The sequence below is a fragment of the Neofelis nebulosa genome, chromosome 2 (assembly GCF_028018385.1).
Source record: "Neofelis nebulosa isolate mNeoNeb1 chromosome 2, mNeoNeb1.pri, whole genome shotgun sequence".
In the NCBI taxonomy this organism is placed as follows: domain Eukaryota; kingdom Metazoa; phylum Chordata; class Mammalia; order Carnivora; family Felidae; genus Neofelis; species Neofelis nebulosa.
In genome coordinates this window covers 176,055,679-176,077,158 of record NC_080783.1, presented here as the reverse complement: position 1 = coordinate 176,077,158, position 21,480 = coordinate 176,055,679, and the positions used below count along the sequence as shown (strand labels likewise).

General features: G+C 44.5%; 1 long non-coding RNA gene across 1 annotated transcript; it reads left to right on the top strand.

Annotated features, from left to right (window-relative positions):
• Positions 1-13,426: 13,426 nt before the first annotated feature.
• Positions 13,427-20,739, top strand: LOC131504670 (uncharacterized). Its single transcript, XR_009258097.1, has 3 exons — positions 13,427-13,722; positions 18,886-19,039; positions 20,621-20,739. It is a non-coding gene; the product is annotated as an uncharacterized LOC131504670 (long non-coding RNA).
• Positions 20,740-21,480: the final 741 nt, after the last annotated feature.

Sequence of the window (21,480 nt, the reverse complement as noted above, 5' to 3'; positions counted from 1 at the left end):
GGAAGACTTTATCTTCTCCTACTGTCCCAGAGTCCTAATCAGTGTCTGATGTCCAGGGTTTTCCCTGAGGCCCTGGAGGCCTGATTTAAAAGACCCTTGGCAGACATCTGTGGGAAGTGCATCCCTGGAGGAGGTTATGCTCCCTGGAGCTCCTTCCCCACGGCAGGGTAGGAGCCCCACCAAGGTTCAAAGGTGGACCAGAAAGAAGTGCAGCTGGGCAGTGAGGTCTCTGGAGGACTGCCTGGGGACAAACCACCCGAAGGAGAAAAGGAGATGGCTCTATTTCCAACTAGAAGAATAAGGAAAGGGAAAAAAAGCTAGCTAGCAAAATGAAGAGTCTCATCCTTTTGTGGCAAAGAGACCAGCTGTTCATGGATCCCTGTGCCCTCCACGGAGCACCCAGCTATGCTGCACTTCCCAGCACCTTTGTGACCCTGCTTGGCTCTGTGACTAAAGGCACATGGAATACAGGCGTACCCTTACACTGTCCCACGTGCAATCTGACCTGCTCTCCTGCCCCGCATCTGCCTGCTGAATATGACCTTGGAAGCCACTGTTGAAGAGGGCTGCACAGCGGGCAGCCTGGGCTCCCGTGTGACCACATGGAGCAGAATCTTCCACGCTCCCTGCTGATTACACTAAGCCTCAGTGAGAAGGAAACTTCTCTTGGGTTCCAGCTGCTGAGATTCCAGTGTCTTCCTGTTACCGTACATAGGAAGTATACCAAGAACATCTGGGCAACACTAATGATGAAGGCCAGTGCTACAAAGAGCAGGTAGGCAGATGTGGCCCGCGCAGTGCTCCAAGGTGATGGTCGGCCAGTGTGCCGAGAGGAGAAGTGACTTTGCGGGTTTTGCCTCCATTATTTGGGACGCAATCGCCAAATACAACCAGGAGACCGGGGGGAGAGCCCTTTAGGAACAACTTGATTTGGTTCTAGCGATTTAGGGCCGAGAGTGGGCATGTTGCTCGGCTCCTGGTCACTGACCAGAGTGCTGATCAGAGAGGACCCGGCAGTGTGTGTGAGGAGAAGAGGCAAAGAAGAAACGCTAGAAGATGGGTGGGCCATGGCAGTGAGGAAAATTATGCCTTTAGGGGAGTCCCCAGTTTGGGAACACTTTCAGACAGGGACCATGAAGCAACAGCGTGTTGAGGACTCACAGGTGGACAAGGAAGATGACTTCTAGGCCAGTCAGTGATTCCCAGGGTCTGTGCATAATTACCTGTTTAATAATGGAGCATAGTACATCATACTTTTTCTTTCTTTCTTTTTACTTTTTTTTTGGGGGGGGCGGGGCAAGGGGAGGGGGAGAGAGAGAGAGAGAGAGAGAGAGAGAGAATGTTAACGCCATGCTCAGCGCAGAGCCTGAGGTGGAGCTCGATCCCACGACCCTGGCATCATGAGCCGAGTTGAAATGAAGAGTCAGATGTTTAACCAACTGAGCCACCCAGGTGCCCCCATTGTATTTTCTCTTAGACTCTTTTGAGTTCCCATAGTCTTAGGATATTTTACTGACCTCACGATGCTCATTATCATCCCTGGCACAGGCAAGGAAACATCTGGAGTTCAACTCAGAGCGGCTCGTTTTTATAAATGTTTTTACATTAAAGTACAGGCAATTCCTCAGAAATAAAAATGTTGAGTATTCCTTTTCTATGTCAGATATTTCCAGGAACACTAGAAATGTGTGAGGAGGGGAAATGGGATTCCACCTGGCAATGTGCCAGGGAATGAATTACCTGGGGGACTTTTAACAACTTGACGGATTATGTAGTTGCATTGATATTGTGGATTAACTGTGGCAAACAGGAAATCTAAGCCACCCTGCTCATCTGTTCATTCACTCGCAGTGGATCACATGTAGACTCCTCACCCTGCTACATAAGTGATTTCTAAATCTGTCTGCTTCAGCTACTCTGAACTTCACAGAATTCATTTATTCAAATATATATATATATAATATATATAATATATTATATATATATACATATATTATATATATATGTTGTGTATATATATATTATGTATATATATGTATATTATATATATATGTATATGTATACATAATATGTATATTATGTATATATATATATGTATATGTATATATATATATGTATATATATATACAATATAATATATTGTGTATATATATGTATATATATATACAATATAATATATTGTGTATATATATGTATATATATATACAATATAATATATTGTGTATATATATATCATATATATTATATATATCATATATTATATATATAAAATATATATAATATATTATATATATATAATATATGATATATATAATATATATGATATATATATATACAATATATTATATATATATATATTTTTTTTCTTTTTTCTTTTTTTTCAATGCCTAGTGTGCTAACGTGGGAGACACAGCAAGCAGTAAATACAACTCTTGGCTCCCTGTCCGTGTGGAGCTTCCGGTTTCCCAGAGGAAATAAACACAAGGAATCAATTACGCTTCTGTCTACCATGATGATTTGAATACCTTTAAGTAGTAAAAGCATATACTATTCTGAGGTCATTGGGGGTTGGCTGGGGGCGGGGAAATTGCCCTGAGCTTGAAAGCCGCAAACCAGGGGCGCCTGGGTGGCTCAGTCAGTTAAGCATCTGACTCTTTTTTTAAAAAGATTTTTTTTTTCAACGATTTTTATTTATTTTTGGGACAGAGAGAGACAGAGCATGAACGGGGGAGGGGCAGAGAGAGAGGGAGACACAGAATCGGAAACAGGCTCCAGGCCCTGAGCCATCAGCCCAGAGCCTGACGCGGGGCTCGAACTCATGGACCGCGAGATCGTGACCTGGCTGAAGTCGGACGCTTAACCGACTGCGCCACCCAGGCGCCCCTAAGCATCTGACTCTTGATTTCGGCTCAGGTCATGGTTTCACGGTTTGTGAGTTCGAGCCCCACACCAGGCTCTGGGGGTGGTGGACAGGGTGGAGCCTGCTTGGGATTCTTTCTCTCCCTCTCTTTCTGCTCCTTTCCTGCTTGTGTGCGCGTGCTCGCTCTCTCTCTCTCTCAAGGATAAATACATAAAACTTAAAAAGAAGTAAAAAAAAAAAAAAAAGAAAAGAAAAAGAAAAGAACGTCCCAAATCAAAGGGTGAAGCGACTGAACTGTCAGACGTTTGAGTTGCTAATGCGATACCGATGCCATGCAGTATACCACAGCATTTCTGCTATCTGGTGTTGCCACAAAGAACCACCCCAACACTAGTGGCTTAAAACATCAATTATGTTACCATTACTCACAAATCTGCAGGTCAAGAATTTGAAGGGACGCAATAAGAATGGCCAAGGTGACCACTCAGATGTTCGTTGACTCAGCTGAAGAGCTGGACAACTCGGGGGGTGGCTGGGACCCCGTGACTGCCACCTTGGTGCTCCGCAGGGCCTCTTCCTTTCCAGGTGGTCACTCCACAAGGCCTCTCCACAGGGTGGCTGCACTTCTTACATGGCAGCTCAGGGCTCCCAAGAGCACAAAAGCAGAAGCTTCCAGAACTTCTTCAGGCTCTAGCCTGGAGCTGGAGGGAGTGTGCTGCTTCTACCACATTCTACCGGTTGAAGTGAGCCACAGGGCCAGCCCAGAATATCACTGTAGTACTACCCACAGGGAAGCACCGTCTCCAGCCTCATTTGGGACCAAGCCTCAAGACTTACAATGGACTTTGAGAAGCGGCAGGTGCAAAGGCCAAGATATTCCTTCAAAGGGTTTAAAGACCCCGATACGTGGAAATGATGCAATTTTGAGACAGGGCATGAGAGAGAAGAACAGGGACATTCAGAAGTGGATCCACAGATTGCAAACAAAGCAAGGCAAGAGACCTGGTCCTACCTGGACAGAGACTATCCCCTTGGCCGAGGAAGATGTCAGCTCTGACATCAGAACCCCAGCCTAGCATTCCCATAGTTTGCTCTACATATTTCTTTTTTTTTTTTTTTTAATTTTTTTTTCAACGTTTTTTATTTATTTTTGGGACGAGAGAGACAGAGCATGAACGGGGGAGGGGCAGAGAGAGAGGGAGACACAGAATCAGAAACAGGCTCCAGGCTCCGAGCCATCGGCCCAGAGCCCGACGCGGGGCTCGAACTCACGGACCGCGAGATCGCGACCTGGCTGAAGTCGGACGCTTAACCGACTGCGCCACCCAGGCGCCCCTACATATTTCTGCTTAACTGTGTGGTAGACAAAAAAATATGACACTAGGCTCAGCTTCTATACATGTTAAGAGAGCAGGCTCTACAGTCAGAATGTCTGATTATGATGTCTGCCTCTTCTACGTGCTAGAAAAGTGGCCTTACTTTGGGTCAAGTTACTTAACTTTTCTGTTCAGGATTGCCAAGGTACTTAGCACAGGACTGCATATGCACCAGGATTTTGAAAATGTTAACTATTAATAACGTTAATGCTCTTGCTCATATTGTTAATTTCATAATTTCCCATTTATACATCTTTCCAGCTCGATATTTGGCTTGGGTACGGGCTACCATATCTGCCTACTGATGTGAGCATTTTGGCAGCCAGAGGGGCAAAAAGAGAATAATAGCCCTCTTTCCAGGAGGGACCGTTAATATCTGTCAATGTGCATCCAGTATACAACCGTGTGGCCTTTGCTGGAGAGGAAAACCCTGGCCTCCTGAGCTTGGCTTGCTGCACAGGGTTGATAAACAGCAGCGTCGATGTCAAGGCTGAATCACCTGGGTATCTAAGTCATACTGACTGATCAACCCACGAAGAAACATTTTTTATGTTGTTTGATGTCCAAACTGGATATTTTAGGAGTCCTACGTGAACTCAGATAGACAGTTTTGACTTTTATTCAAGATATTACTTTGCAAGTTTCTAGGTTTCCTGAGTGCATTAGTCTCTGAGTTCTGGAGCCATGTTTGAATAAGTTTATCTGCTGAGGTGTGCAATTGCTCCAGGATCTCTTTATCCCGGTCGATGATGTCACAATCTCTGCATGTGAGCCGGGTCTGGGGGCATTTCCTGTCTCCCGCGAGGGACGTCAGTGGGGCAGGGGGATGGGAGACTCTGCAGTACCTCTGCCTGGTGCAAAAGGAAGGGGCAGGTCTCTGCCTGGTGCAAAAGGAAGGGGCGGGCCTAGTCTATTCGGGCTGCTCTACGCTGATACTACAGCCTGAGGTCAAGTGGTAGCAGATTCAGGGGCTGATGAGGGCCCCCTTCCTGGATCCCAGACTGCCATATTCCAGCTTCACGGTCCCCACATGGTGGAAAGACAAGGAAACCCTCTGGGGTCTCTTTTACAAGGGCACCAATCTCATTCCTGAAGGCTCCACCCTCGTGACCTAACCCCCCTCCGCCCCCCAGAGGCTCCAGCTCCAAATACCATCACACTGAGGATTAGCTTTCGGCACACGACTTTTTGGGGGTGGGGGGCACAAACATTCTGCCTGTGGCAGTGGGCTCTTGAGCTTACAAGCTATGCCCCTCACCTTCAGTTTTCCTGTCTGGAATATGGGGCTAATCACATTTACCTCATAGGGCTTTTATGAGGGTTAATGAGTTAAGATTGCAGAAAATATTTGGAACAATTCATGGCACATGGGGAGTAGCTTTTATAGACATTAGTCACTATTATCAATCAGTTTCTTTACCAAGTATGGGGGTTTATTCCAGGTCTCACACCTCCCCCTTTCTGGACCCTGACTCTGACTGCAAGGACTTCCCTGGAGAAGTGTGAAAGGGACAGAGTGGTGGCCTTTTTCAGGATGTAGAGTTCCACTTGATCCCTAGAGGCTGGCTGCAGTTTTGAGACTCTTCTATGAGGCAGAATGGAGTAGGAGGGAAAGTCCTGGGATTCCCACTAGAAGATGGGGCTCAGGACTCATTCCTGCTACGTGCATGCCACTTTTGTGTGTCCTTTCTGAGTCTCAGGTCCTCACCTGCAGAATACATACACATGTCCTATGCACAGGGCACCTGGGCTTTTCAGATCCAGGCAGACTCGCTGAGGTGGGGCAAGCCGAGGTACCCAGGCATTCAAGTCAGAGTCCCCTGGATTCCCTTAGAAACCTGAAGGTAGGTGATGCCTGGAGCCCAGCTACTAGAAACAGGGCACAAACTCTTAAAGAGGCTGGCCCCAGTTGTCTTGGGTTCAGATGCTTGCAGAGTGAGTGGCTGGAGTATCTTATACCACAGCCTATGTTCTCAGAGGCTGGGAGGGCAGCCTTTGATGGGCTCTGAGGGACACTAACCCGCCCCCTGAGTCTTCCCTGTCCTTCCCACGCAGACCTTGCCGGTAGAGTTTCTTTCCAAGCCCACGAGAACCTTCCCAGGTCTCTCCAGCGTCTTCTGATCCTCTGCTCTTTTTGGTATCTGCTCCTGTTACTTCCATGCTGTCCCTTTGGTAGGAGGGTAGTTCTGCCCGATGTTTGAAGCCCCACCACAGCCCTTGCTTCTGTTTTGTTTTTAAAAAATTTTTTTAAAACATTTATTTATTTTTGGGGCGCCTGGGTGGCGCAGTCGGTTAAGCGTCCGACTTCAGCCAGGTCACGATCTCACAGTCCGTGAGTTCGAGCCCCGCGTCAGGCTCTGGGCTGACGGCTCGGAGCCTGGAGCCTGTTTCCGATTCTGTGTCTCCCTCTCTCTCTGCCCTTCCCCGTTCATGCTCTGTCTCTCTCTGTCCCAAAAATAAATAAAAAACGTTGAAAAAAAATTTAAAAAAACAACAAAAAAAACAAAAAAAACACATTTATTTATTTTTGAGACAGAGAGAGACAGAGCATGAGTGGGGGAAGGTCAGAGAGAGGGAGACACAGAATCTGAAACAGGCTCCAGGCTCCGAGCTGTCAGCACAGAGCCCGACGTGGGGCTCAAACTCACGGACCGCGAGATCACGACCTGAGCCGAAGTCGGACGCTTAACCGACTGAGCCACCCAGGCGGCCCCCTCGCTTCTGTTTTGAGGATCTGTCCTTTTGAGAGGCAATGCCAAAGAGTAGGCAGAGGGTGGGTATCGGAGGAACAGCGGTCTGAGCTTGAACCTCACTTCTATCCCTTACTGACTATGGGCAGGCTTCTTTGTGTCTCTGACCCTCTCCATTATAAAGCAGCGAGGACAAGTACAGCGGTTGCCAGGATTAGAGGCAATACGCGTCAACTTCTGCACAGTGCTCTACACGCGGCAGACATTCAGTACCCTGGAACTATTACTGTCTCACCCTCCACAATGCCTGTAGCTTGTCCATGGCCGGGCCGTGGGAGGGCACTCACACAGATGTGGAATCATCAAACCATGTAAGTTAATCAATAGGTCATTCGATCTTAGGGTACCCCAGGGCCAGGCTTCAATCTGCCCTGAGTCAAATCTCAAACTTTTGTCAGGAAGCCTGACCAGAACACTCACCAGAACCGTGTCTTCTCCTGACATCTCGAGGCATCCCTTTCTGGCTGGGCAGGAAGAAGAAACCCTCTGAGGAGAACCCACTCACTGCTTTGCGTTTCCAGCCATGGCTCCCAATCCCACAGGTGTCCGGGAAGAGAGTCGGCATCCTATAAATGCTGAAGAAGAATGACAGTGATCATGACCAACAAAGCATAAGGATAATCACAGCAGGTTTCAAAAACTAGGCTTCGTGTTGACTACAAAAAGGTATAATCGCACGGGGCCCCCACAGTGCTTCTGAGGCTATCATTGTTTTTCAAGCAGCTCTGACCCAATTGCAGAAACATTGGTGCTGCAGAACTTTGGCAGAAGGAAAAGCACCCCTCTCCCGAACCCCCTCCCTGCTCCCCCAAGTCCCCTCACTGCTCCACCTTCTCGAATTCCAGTCTCCGGTTGCCAGGAGGGCGCTAGAGTGAGGGAGGCAGCGGCTGAGTCCCGGCCAAGCCTTGCCAGGTTTCTTGTCAATACCTGTTGACATTTCTCTGAGTAATCGGTCCAGGCGCCTCAGGTATATTTCTTCCTATCACTGGATGGATTACGGGGGCTCTATTGATTTTGTGGTTTCATGTGTGAAAGATCTAATCTTAATCCTCCGTTGTTCATTTTCCTTAACCTTTTAATAACATGATAGGGAGGCAACCCATCAGAATGGAAATTGTTTCTTAGGCATGTTGTCATAAATACATGCCAGGGACTGTTTTATTGTATAGGAGAAGCCATATTTTTTGGAAATAATAATAATGATAAAATTTGTATGGTGTATTGCAGTTTACAAAGCACTTTCCCATATCAACTCATTTAATTCCAACAGCAACCCTGATAGGCAGGAGTTATTTTATTTACTTTGATTTATTTATTCTGTGAGTCTTTCCACAACATGAATTTTTATTATTACCCACTGTGTCACAGATGAGGAACCTGTATCGCTCAAGGTCACACAACTCTTAAAAATAAGGTGTGGAGTCGGGGTGAGCTGTACTTAAATCCTGAAGTGGTCAAGTTGCCGCTGTGTAACCTTGGCTGAGGGGTGTACGCACCCCACGGTCCTTTTCTTTACAAACAAAACAGATGATGCAACCTTCCTGAGATTTTGTAAGGATTAAAGATGAGGTGGGTAAACCCCCTGAACTGTGCCTGGCACCAAGGAAAGGTTTAATAAATGTTAGCTATTATAATTAATAATAATCTTAGTTATATGATAAAGGGAGGATTTACGCCAAGGGCTTTATGCCAAACCCTAGTTCTCTGCTGGTGGGAAAATTAGGGTCTGCCTTTTCTTTCCCTCTCTCTCATTCTTTCTCTAAAGTTTAAAATCCCAGGGAATGACACATAAACCAAGGCTGTTCAGGTGAACACTGGGAAGTCTCTTTTAAGGCTGAGAGTAAAGAGTGAGAGCCTCATGATAGCAGCACTCTTGAGTCTTTCTAGAGCAGGATTCCAGCCAGTGGTGTGGAAACTGGCACACGGTGGTACAGTTCCAGACCCTGGAGGCATCCTGCCCATACCTGTGTCCTGCTGATGAAAGGCCGATGGGTGGGCATGCAGATGTTCTCACTGTAGCTTGGAAAAGTTACCCGGGTAATTGCCTTGAGACCAGAAAGCGGAGGGACTGAGACTTTATTTCCAGCCATGCCACTCACTAGCTCTGAGGCCTTGAGAGAGTAATCTCCTTTACCCGGGCCTCAGCTTTCTCATTTTTAAAATGAGAGCATTCAGGGAAGTCTAGGTGGCTCAGGTGGTTAAGCACTGGACTCGATTTCGGCTCAGGTCATGGTCTCACAGTTTGTGAGTTCGAGCCCCACATCAGGCTCTGTGCTAACAGTGCAGAGCCTGCTTGGGATTCTCTGTCTCTCCCTCTCTCTTTGCCCATCCCCCCCTTGCACTCTCTCTAAATACATACATACGTACATAAAAAAACTTAAAATTTAAAAGACATAAAATGAGAATGTTCACCTATAATTTGTGTTCCCCAGCCCAAATTTAGCTAGAAACTAAAAAACAAAAACAAAAACAAAAACAAAAACAAAAACAAAGACAAAAAAACCAATTTAAATTCCATACCCCATTTCCAATCTCAGAAACGAGAGTGGGGAAGAAGGAAACAGCAGGAGGACGCATAGAAGAAATGCTCATGTTACGAAATCTTAGTTTGGATGATTCTGAAGTTTCTTCTGGAACTCACATTCTATAGCTGTAGCACTCCAGAGCTGAAACCCACTGCCATGCTGTCTCACAGCTTTTTGTATTCGCTCTGAAGCTTACTCAACAACGGGGGTCAGAAACAGATGTATCCCCAGCCTCAAAGTGCATTTCCTTTCCCCTGCCCTCCTCCCATCTCCCCTTCTCTCCTCTCCTCTCCCTTCCTTTCCTTTCCTTTCTTTCTGTGAGAAAGGCATTATCTTCTGGGTCAAATCCTGGGTCTCCAGTGATAAATCCTACGTTTCCTGACTTGTAGTACTTGGTACATGTCATTCCTGGACTTTCTGCTCAGTTCTTCATTCTCTGTCTGGGGAACTTATGTTCATTTCTGCATGATCCACCTCAAATGTCACCTCCTTTGCAAAGCCTTCCCTGACTATCCCAAGAAAAGAAACCACTTCCTGTTCTGGACCCACAGCACTATCTCTACGACAGAATTTGTGACACTGAATTATAATTCCTTGGCTACCTGTTCCCTCATCTTCCTCCACCTGTGCACACTTCCTTTTTTTTTTTTTTTTTAATGCTTATTTTTGAGACAGAGAGAGACAGAGCATGAATGGGGGAGGGCCAGAGAGAGAGGGAGACACAGAATCTGAAGCAGGCTCCAGGCTCTGAGCTGTCAGCGCAGAGCCCGATGCGGGGCTGGAACTCACAGACTGTGAGATCATGACCTGAGCCGAAGTCGGACACCTAACCGACTGAGCCACCCAGGCGCCCCAGTGTGCACCCTTTCAAGGGGAGGGCTGTGTTATTCATTTGATATCCTGAACACCTGTAGAGAAGTCCTATTTGGATACCGTCTTGTTGGTAAGAATGGTAGTAATCCTGTTAAAACAGCCTTTATTAGTCACTGATTTACTTATTCATAGACTCGTATTATTTTACAGTATAGGAAAGACATTACATTTATCATCCAGCCTCTTCACTTAAGTTAGAAACTGGAGCTCAGAGAGGTAAAGTAATTTACCCAAGGCTACCCAGCAATGCAGACCCACTCAACTCTAGGACTCCTACCTCAGTCCTGTGCTTTTCTCTCAGTCCTAGTTGTTCAGTAAGGCCTTGCTCCTCACCGACTATGTGCTGGGCACTGTGCTTTATGCAGGGAAATGGGATTAGCATGCCATGGTTCCCACTCTACAGGGGTTTACAGTCCGAGTAGGAAAGCAAAGACATTTATCCACATCATCTAAGCCACCCATGAGAACATAAGCCCCACTGATTCACTAGGGTACCGACCATCTCCTGAGAACGGGTCACAGATGCCAACTAATGTTCTTTCAGGAACACTGCTCTGTTCTCACTTGCATTGAGCTGCCTTATGCCCCTGATTCTGAAACCTACGCCTTGTACTCTGGCTTTGACAGATGTTTCTGTCCACATTCTGCCCTCTGCTCACCCCTGTTTTGGAGTCTGTCTGACTCTTCCTCCTGGCATTTTGTGCCCAGGCTTTCTGTTTTTTTTTTTTCTTTTTTAATGTTTATTTATTTATTTGAGAGAGAGAGAGAGAGAGAGAGAGAGAGAGAGAGAGAGAGAGAGAGAGAGAGATGGAGACACAGAATCCCAGGAAGGCTCTGCACTGACGCAAGTTCAAACTCACGAACTGGGAGATCACGATGTGAGCTGAAATCCAGAGTTGGATGCTTAACTGCCCGAACCGCCAAGGCGCCCCTGTCCTCAGGCTTTCTTGTGTGATCTTGAGGCTCTTGTCAATCTGTCTCTTGCTTTCTTGATAGAGACTCCCTACTCTAGTTTCCAGGCCCACAAATCCCCGCTGCCACACTCCTCACTATTCGTTGGGTTAGTGCTAGCATCCATAATGAAATTAACTTGAATCTGGCCCAATTACAGAGATATTTCTATTGGCCCCTTTCTTGGGGCCTCTGGCAATGCTAGCTTTCTTTTAGTGGAGAACAAATCTGCTAAAGCACATTTTTCTTGAGATGATGGTTTCCAGTGCAGCACTTGGTTTGCAAATTATTGCACCGTTTGCAAAATGCAATCCTTGCTCTACCGAAAATGTCATCAGTATAGAGCATGGATGGCTTTGTAGAATATTATTTTTGGGGTAAGCTTATGCGGAGCTTGATAAAAACCTGTTCCTCATGATCCATAAGCCAGATGTTTCCATTGAGATAACATGGCATTGTTAGTGGTGAGTCTCACACATTAATGTAACAGATAATTATCTTTCCATCCTCTGCTCAAGTAAACAGGGAAAGAACTAGAGAAAGGTATCATAGCCAACTGTGGCCTAGGAGCCTCCTGAAAGTCAGGTGGGTCCCAAGTGGAAAGGGGAGGACAGTCACCCCACTTTCACTTTCTCCAGGAAGCAGAGAGTAGAGAAGGAGCAAGATTTGGAGTCTGTGGGTCAGTGTTCAAATTCTGGCTGCCCTATTTATCTGGAGAGTGTGTTTCCTGCCCCTGAATTTCAGTTTCTTCTTCATAAAATGCTAGTGAGAATACTTATCTCATAGGGCTGTGTGACAACAAAGCAAACATGCGGATAGGCTAACCCCCACCGCAAACACCAGCATCTGTGAAAAGGACCTGGTCATAGGAGAAGTGGAGAAGGGGGGCCTGGGGAAAAGGGAGGAGCTCGAAGGGCCTGGTGGCCAAGGTCAAATAACCATGTCTAGGGGGAGTGGGCAACTGGGTGTGCCCTAGCTCAGTAATGAGTCAGAGGGAGATTTCTGGGAGACTGAGGAGAGACTTGAAGCAGGCCTCCATCCTGATAGGATGGAATCCAGAATCTCAGGGGGAAATCGGAGGCCTGGCTCAGGTAAGCATGTCAGAACCCCAAGCAGGCCTGCTGGCACTCTGGCAGGACCCCAGTCTCCTTGCAGCACTGGGATAGCCACCAAATACTGGAACTAAAACCCGAATACTGGGATTGGGTGCTCCCTGCCAGGATCTAACCAGAAAGGGGCTGAGGAGATCCATTCTGACTGGGACAGCAAAGTCAGCTTGGAACCCCGCTTGCGGGTGGGGACGTGACTGCTAATGAACTGCCTCTGTGGTCAGACCTAGCTCAGGGCCGAACAGGGTGGTGCTGACTTTGAGGAGGCTTCCGGGACCTCTGGAGGAGGCTCAGCAACCACTCAGGGTGTATCTTCATGATGAAATTCCAGAAACCTTGCCACTCATTGTAAGTTTAAGCCTTCCTTGTCTGTTTGAAAGCCCCGGGGGGGGGGGGGGGAATATTCGAGTCATCCAGACTTAATTCTACAGGTAACATGGAACCATGGAAGCTCTTAGAGGAATGGAGTAAGTGCAGAGTTGTGTTGGATATTTATCAGACATTGTTTAAAAGGAAAGTCAAGGTGACCACTTAGAAGGCTTAAGCTGCAGTAGCAGTGGAATGGAGAAGGGACATACGTGCTCAAGGTGGAATTGTCAAAATTGTCTTGTAAAGGCTGGGGAAGGGGGGTTGGATGATGGATCGTGCGGCACTTCTTCCCTTGCCCCTTGAGTCAGGTACTCGACGGCAGAAAGGCCGGGATACTACACCCACCTTACTCTTCCCTGCAATGGAGAAGCCCACTGGGGTTGGAAGAAAGGGTGAGACACTCTAGCCATGTGGGGTGGCTCAGGCAGAGCCTTGGAAGGGAGGGAAGGAGAAGTCCCACCAGCTCATTCCAGAGCTGAATTTTAAGCCACTTGTCTGTCGGGTCTCTGCTTCCCATTGGAAGGGTGGGCTGGGTGACCACTCCTGCTTCCAAAAGAGGATTTTGATGGAGCATAAAGAGCACCAGCAGCCACGTAGGCCTGCCAGAGAAAATCTGCCTCGGCTCCTCGGTGGCCATGGACCTCCAACATGTCATTAATACTTAACAGACACGAATGCAGAGTTTACGTATGCTAGGCACTTTATGAATGCTGGCTCATTTATTCCTCATTACAAAGATATTCTCATCTGTGTTTTACAGATGAGCCTATGATAGCTCAGAGAAGTTAACTCACCCAATGTCACAGAGCCAGGAGGTGACAGAACTGAGCAGCTGGGATTTGAATTGCACACTGAAGACTTGTGCACTCTACTGTAGGGACACTGTGCCTCTGCTTTAGAGACACGCACGTATGTACACATTTATCTATATCGATCTACGTGTACATGAAGGGTGATATTCCAAATCCATGGTTCAGTGAAGACAAACAACTTACATGCCCAGCATACTATTTATGTATTAAAAAAGCAAACACCAAGAGATAAAACTATGTATTCTTGTAGTAAACCTTTGTGAGTGTCAATACCTAGAAGACTCTAGGAGAGTAGCCTGAATGCCTCATTGGTTTTCTCTAGGAAAGGAACAAGGATGGAAGGGCACGGTCAAGAGTTAGTTTTCTCTGTAATATTAAAGTTGTCATATTAACACTGTATTTATAATTGCTATGGTATTGCTATTTATAAGTGCTATGTTATAGCTTAGCTATACAAGCTGTGCTTATAAATAGCAAATATAAATATAGCAAATATATTTATAATTGCTGTAGCATAGCAAGATGATCCAAAAACGAATGGCAAAACGGGGTAGCAGAGATATCAGAGTTAGAAGCAAGCTGAGGAAAGCTTTATATTTATATATTTTACCTTTTATATTTTATCCCCCCCCGTGTTTTTAATTTTTATATTTGCTAACATAAGAAGTATATGCTAAATAAAGAAAGTGTCGTTAGAAATTGTGAATCATGAATTATGGGTTTCATAGACTGACTTAGATGGTTTCCCTTGATCATGGCTTTTTGAGGTAAGGGGAGGCGGGTGGTGATGGTATTGCCATAGCCGTGAGAAGAAAGGCAGATTGCGGCTGCTTGGGAACAGGAACCCGTGGGCCCTCTTTCAACTCCCCAGCTGCTGCCATCTCTAAAACGTCTTTGGTGTTCCCCAGAGGAACGTTGTGCCCGCTGAGCCAGCATGCACTGGCTGTGCAAGATGCACCGTGGCCCAGGCCTCCCCACGCTGTTCCCACCTTTTCCAAGAATGCATGCGGGGCAGGGTGCCGGGTCTTTCCTAAGGCCTCTGTGAACCTGTTTGGAGGATGATAGCGACTCATTCAAAATGGGTCCAAAGACTGGCTTCCTTTGAGAAGGGGATCAAGAGATCTCTAGCGACTGCTTCACCAGGGTTGTTTGAAGCATAGAGGGAAACACTACTTACGTGTTTGAGCCCGTTGTGTTCATTCCAAACCCTCTTCTCTCTCTCCGTCATCCAACATCACCAAATCACCTCTGGAAGGTTCAGTGGGCACTGTACTGATGCTCAGTGTGGAGTCAACCTGGTGTAAGTAAGAACCCAGGTTCTGGAGTCAGACCGTGGTGTCAATCTCGGCCCTTCCAGCAGCTGCTTCTGTGACCTGGGTGCTTTCTAAACCTAGTGTCATAGTTTGCAAAATGGAAACAGTAACAGTTTGAGCCTCACAGAGCTGTAGTGAGGATGATGAATTGAAATGATTTAAGTAAAGCATTTCACACAGTATCTGGCCACAAATGAAAAACTCAACAAATATTATCTATTATGATGCTATCTGCATTGGACATATGTGTCTAATAGCTCCTTGTTTCCTAAAATAAAGTTTATTTCTTTATGCCTAAAAAGGTAATAGATATTAGGGTGCTTGGGTGGCTCAGTTGGTTAAGCATCCAACTTCGGCTCGGGTCATGACTCACAGTTCGTGGGTTTGAGCCCTATGTTGGGTTCTGTGCTGACAGCTCAGAGCTTGGAGCCTGCTTTGGATTCTGTGACTCCCACTCTCTCTGCCCCTCCCCTGCTTGTGCTCTCTCTCTCTCTCTCTCTTTTTCAAAAATAAGTAAATATGAAATAGTCAATAGATATTCATCATAGGGAAAATTTAAAACAAAATAACATTCAGCACAAATAATAAAATGGAAGTCATATGTAATCCTATTTCCTGGGTTTTGGTAGGTTTTTTGTATGAATGTATGTGAATGCATATATTTATATAACCAAATTAGAATCATAATGTATAGATGACTTTACATTCTGCTATACTGAATTGTTAATAAAAACGTGGCATGGAGATAGGGCTCCCGGGCAGCTCAGTCAGTTAGGCTAGCGTCCAACACTTGATTTCCGCTCAGGTCATGATCTCACAGTTCACGAGTTTAAGCCCTGTGTAGGGCTCCATGCTGACAGTGAGGATCCTGCTTGGGATTCTCTCTCTCTCTCTCTCTCTCTCTCTCTCTCTCTCTCTCTCTCTCTCTCTCCCCCTTACCTGCTCATGCGTGCTCTCTCTCTTTCTGTAAATAAATAAATAACTTGAAAAAAAAAAGTGGCATAGGAAACCCTGGGATAAAATACAGGTTCTACAACATTATTTAAAAAAATTTTTTCTTTTTAACGTTTATTTATTTTTGAGAGACAGAGAGAGACAGACTGTGGGCAGGGGAGGGGCAGAGAGAGAGAGAAAGACACAGAATCTGAAGAGGCTCCAGGCTCTGAGCCGTCAGCACAGAGCCCGACGTGGGGCTCGAACTCATAAGCCGTGAGACCATGACCTGAGCCGAAGTCGGACGCTCAACCGACTGAGCCACCCAGGCACCCCTACAACATTATTTTAATGATTGCATAGTTCACATTCATAAATCTTACTTATTGCTGGCAAAGATAAATATGAGAAATATGGCCCCTGTCTTCAAGGAGCTTATCATTGGGCATTTGGGAACAGCATCCCATTCTACAGATATAACATTTAGACATTCTCATAGCACTGGTAATTTAGACTTCCAGTATTTCTCTATTATACGTTATATAAGTGAAGGGCCTATTAATATCTATTTGTTCACTACTATGGGAATTTTCATCTTAAGAATTCCAGTTTTAGGCATGGAATTACCATGTTGAACATTATGCACTTTTTAAAAGAGATTTTGATTTAAAAATATCTTTGAATCAAATACTCCAAGTATTTGAGGGTGCCCGCATCCTCATATCCTTACCAGCCTGGGGATAAATACATTTTTGTCACTGCTAATTTGAGAGACAAAAATTATCTTGTTTTCATGTGAATTTATTACAAAAATGTATGCATTTAAAAAATGTTTGGCCACTAGCAATATTGCAAATATAAAGTGTGCAGCAACATTTCAAAAAGTGCAATTAGGTTTAGATGAGAAGTTTGTTTTCTCACCCCATTCCCTCCCCCCCCCCCCCCCCCGGCCCCCCGCCCCGGGTTAGCATGTGCCTAACACCGATGGATGGGGGCAAAGACTTCGCTTCCCCAGCATATAGAACAATGCCTGGCACATAGCAGGTACTCAATAGATATTTATTAAATGAATGGGAAGTTTCCTGAATTCCATAATAAACATTTTCTATGGATACATAAGCACCTAGATGCATACTTTTTATATTATTAATAGAAATGGGAACTTACTTGGGGCACCTGGGTGGCTCAGTCGGTTGAGCATCTGACTTCAGCTCAGGTCATGGTCTCGCCGGTCCCAATTTCAGCTCCCACGTTGGGCTCTGTGCTGACAGCTCAGAGCCTGGGGCCTGTTTCAGATTCTGTGTCTTCCTCTCTCTTTTTCACTGCCCCTCCCCTGCGCACACTCTCTCTCTGTCTCTCTCTCTCTCTCAAAAGAGAGAGGTGCCCATTAAAGGGGCACCTGGGTGGCTCAGTTGGTTAACCAGCTGACTTCAGCTCAGGTCATGATCTTACGGTTTGTGAGTTTGAGCCCCACATTGGGCTCTGTGCTGACAGCTCGGAGCCTGGAGCCTGTTTCAGATTCTGTGTCTCCCTCTCTCTCTGTTCCTTCCCCACTCTCACTCTGTCTCTCTCTCAAAATAAATAAAGATGAAAAAAAATTAAAAAAAACACATTAAAAAAAACCCCAGGAACTTACCAAAACCAGTCTTTTTATGTACCTTTGATATTTTTTTATTTAAATTATTTAGACTTGTTCCATTTTTTTTTTAAACAATGCCACATAATATCATCATTTAGTTAACGGACTCCCTATTGATGAAACATTGTTACTTTCTGTATGGAGCTATTATTTATGAAGCACTTTGTATTTCTCTTTTAGGAATTGTTCATATTGTTTACTAATGTTTCTATAAACTTTGTCTATAAGCTTTTAGGAGCTCTCTGTATATTCAGGATAGTAAAGCTCTGTTTATAAGGTATGCTATACATATTTTCCTAATTTTCTAAGGCCTTTTAATGTTCTTTGTAGCATTTTTTATGTAAATAGGGCTTTTCATGAAATTAAATCTATCCAAATTTTTAGAAATATATATTTTCTGTATATTTAGGGGGGGGCTTTTTACACCTACATAAACATTCATTAATATTTTCCCCTTAAATACACTTTCATGTCTATTTGATATTTCATTTATGTGGAATTTAATTAACAATATGGTGTGAGGTAGGAATCTTTTTCTCGCAGTTTTTATTACCCCCGTTCATTTATTTGAAAAGTCTTTAGCTCCACTGATCCAAATACTTTCAAGTACACATTAATTAATTATACTTTAGTTTCTTGGGCTTCTGTGTCTTACATTCCGTTTCATTGATCATTCTATTTTTTTGGCCCTTTAACAATAATTTAAAATTATTTTGTCTTTATATTTTGAGATCTTTTTGATAGTATGAGTTTCTTTCCATTAAATTAACTTTTTTGGAATATTCTCACTAGCTCTTCTCTTTCAGAGACACATTAGAATATGACTGAACATGAATATGTGATTGGAGATATAGAATTGAGATTATGTTTGGAATTGCAGTGTTGTAAATTACAGATCTTCCCTCATTTATACGTACCAATAAACCCATTTTTTAAAAAAGTATTTTTTAAAAAATGTTTATTTTTGACAGAGAGAGAGAGACAGAGCATGATCAGGGGAGGGGCAGAGAGAGAGGGAGACAGAATCTGAAGCAGGCTCCAGGCTCTGAGCTGTCAGCACAGAGCCTGACGTGGGGCTCGAACTCACGGACCATAAGATCATGATCTGAGCTGAAGTTGGACGCTCAACCGACTGAGCCACCCAGGCACCCCCTCCCAATAAACACATTTTAAGTTGAAAATATCATAAGTGAAAAATGCACGTAATACATATAATCTGCGGAACATCATAGCTTCGTCTAGCGTACCTTAAATGTGCTCAAACACTCACAGCAGCTGGCAACTGGAGAAATCATCTACCATAAAGCCTATTCTATAATAAAATGTTCAAAATCTCATGTAATTTATTACATAACATGCTGGACACGAACAACAGGATGGTTGTACGTGTATTGGTTGTCAACCCTGGTGACTGTATGGCTGAGCTGCCCAACATCACGGGAGAGCATCTTACAGCCTATCGCCAGCCCAGGAAAAGATCAAACCTCCAACTACAGTTTCTAACGAATGCGTACCGCTTTCTCGCCATGGTAAGCTTGAACAATCATAGGTCGACCCGTCAGAAATCAGGCACCATCTGTAATCAGGGAGAAGTGACATTTTTATAATGTTGAACCTTCTTTCCTCAGTTTGTTTAGTTACTTTGTGCCCGCTGACAACATTTTGTAGTTTTTAAAAATCCAGACCTTATATCTTCAGTATTAAACTTATTCTTGGGTAATGGAATCTATTTATACCATGGAGTGTTCTAAAAGGCCATTTCTAGCAATATAGAAAATATTGATTTTTATATGCTTACTTTTAAACTAACCCTCTTAATTCTATTAGTTTCTTATCGTTTCTGATATTTCTCATTAGAAAGTATAATCCGCAAACACTGATAATTTCCTCATTTTTTTTTTTTTTAATTTTTTTTTTTCAACGCTTTTTATTTATTTTTGGGACAGAGAGAGACAGAGCATGAACGGGGGAGGGGCAGAGAGAGAGGGAGACACAGAATCGGAAACAGGCTCCAGGCTCCGAGCCATCAGCCCAGAGCCTGACGCGGGGCTCGAACTCACGGACCGCGAGATCGTGACCTGGCTGAAGTCGGACGCTTAACCGACTGCGCCACCCAGGCGCCCCAATTTCCTCATTTTTAATACTTGATTTCCTTTTCTTATATTAACGCATGCACTGATTGAGGTGATAGAAGCTGACAGTTTGACCTCCCTTTGATTTTAATGGGAATGACTGCAGGTTTCGCCGTTACATTTCATATTGGTTGTTGGTTTGATGTAGATGTTCTTTATCATGTGAAGGGAATTCTTTAATTCTAGTTCCCAGTGGCAGAGGATAATGAATTTTATCAGATGCGTTTTTGGCATCCACTAAGATGAGACAGGCTCTTTTGACCTATTAATTGCATTCCAAGAATCAACTTTATTTAGTCATGGTTTACAGCTGGGTTTAACTTGCTAATCTTTAATTTAGGAATTTCTGATGATTCATTAGAAAGATTACGCTATAATTTACCCTACTTTTTGATGTTTTATTATTCTATCTTTGAAATATGAATTGAGAAGCTGCTTTTTTTCCCCATGTCATTCAACAGCTTAGATAGTGAGTCATTTTCTCCGTTCACTTGCAGCCACTCCAGGCACCCCATGCTCATTGGCCCTGCCAGTTCTTTTTGTTTGTTTGTTTATTCTGAGAGAGTGAGAGCAAGAGTGAGAGCAAGAGAGAGGGAGAGAGGGAGAGAGAATGTGAGCGGGGGATGGGCAGAGGGAGAAGAGATGGAGAGAATCCCAAGCAGGCTTCACCCTCTGAGCACAGAGCCCTATGGGGGGCTCAACCCCACGAACTGTGAGGTCATGACCTGAGCTGAAATCAAGAGTTGGATGCTTAACTGACCGACCCACCCAGGTGCCCGGCCCTGCCAGTTCTCCTAAAACTTTCCATCCGCTGCCAATGCCTCTTGATGGACTCCTACTCATTTCCTAGGACACAACACAGCCATCAACACTTTTATACAGACTTGCCCCACCACTCCCTTCATGTTACCAAGTGCCTTTATTCCAGCACTAATCCTACTATAATTTACTCATCTATTAACCTACTTTTCCCGTCAGATTTTGAGCTTCTGGAAGCAGGGACAGCCATGTATGCATTTAAAAAAGAAATTTCTGAATCTCCAGGGCTTATCCCAGGACCTGGCACACAGCATGTGCTTAATAACTCCTTGTTACATGAATACACCCATGATACATTTTGCTTCAAATGTTGCCAGTGAAAAAATTTCAAAGAGGTATGTGTATGCTCCTTTGCTTTTCTTTGACAATAAAATAGAGATAATAATCACTCACTGCCATTCTGACACTTAGCAGAGCGCTGTGCTGGGAGAATGGATGTGAAAGAATAAAGGATGAAGTCAAAGAATTAAGTACAAAAATACACAAGAGCTTTCAGACCGTCTTTGATAATAAAAGGTAACGTGCACTGAGCATTTACTATGTTCCAGGTACGGAATTATCAAATTTATTTCTCATAACAGCCCAATAAGGTAGATATTATTGTCTCAATTTTACATGTGAGCGAACCAAATTTTAGAGAGCTTACATGATTTGTCTGAGGTCAAACAACGGGCACGCCTGCAGCCAGAACCTTAATTCAGACTTTCCGAATTCAGGGTCAACTCTGCGGAAGATGCCCTATCTGGACTCATCAGTAAAGACAACGTGCTCCACTTATGTTAGAAAAGAGACAAATGATAAGCAAAGGGCGAAGATTTCGTCAAATTCTCTACTTCCTCAGTTTACCTTTGTTTAGTGCACAACAGAGAAAAACAAAAAAACAGACTATTGAGAGCATTTACCCGATTGCCTTTGCTATCATTTGCCTCTCTTCTGATGAAAGGGGGCTAGCCATCAAGTAAGGTTCCCTTTACTTTTTAGTTTATGCTACAATGCTGCTTTCTCCCCAAAGGACATAC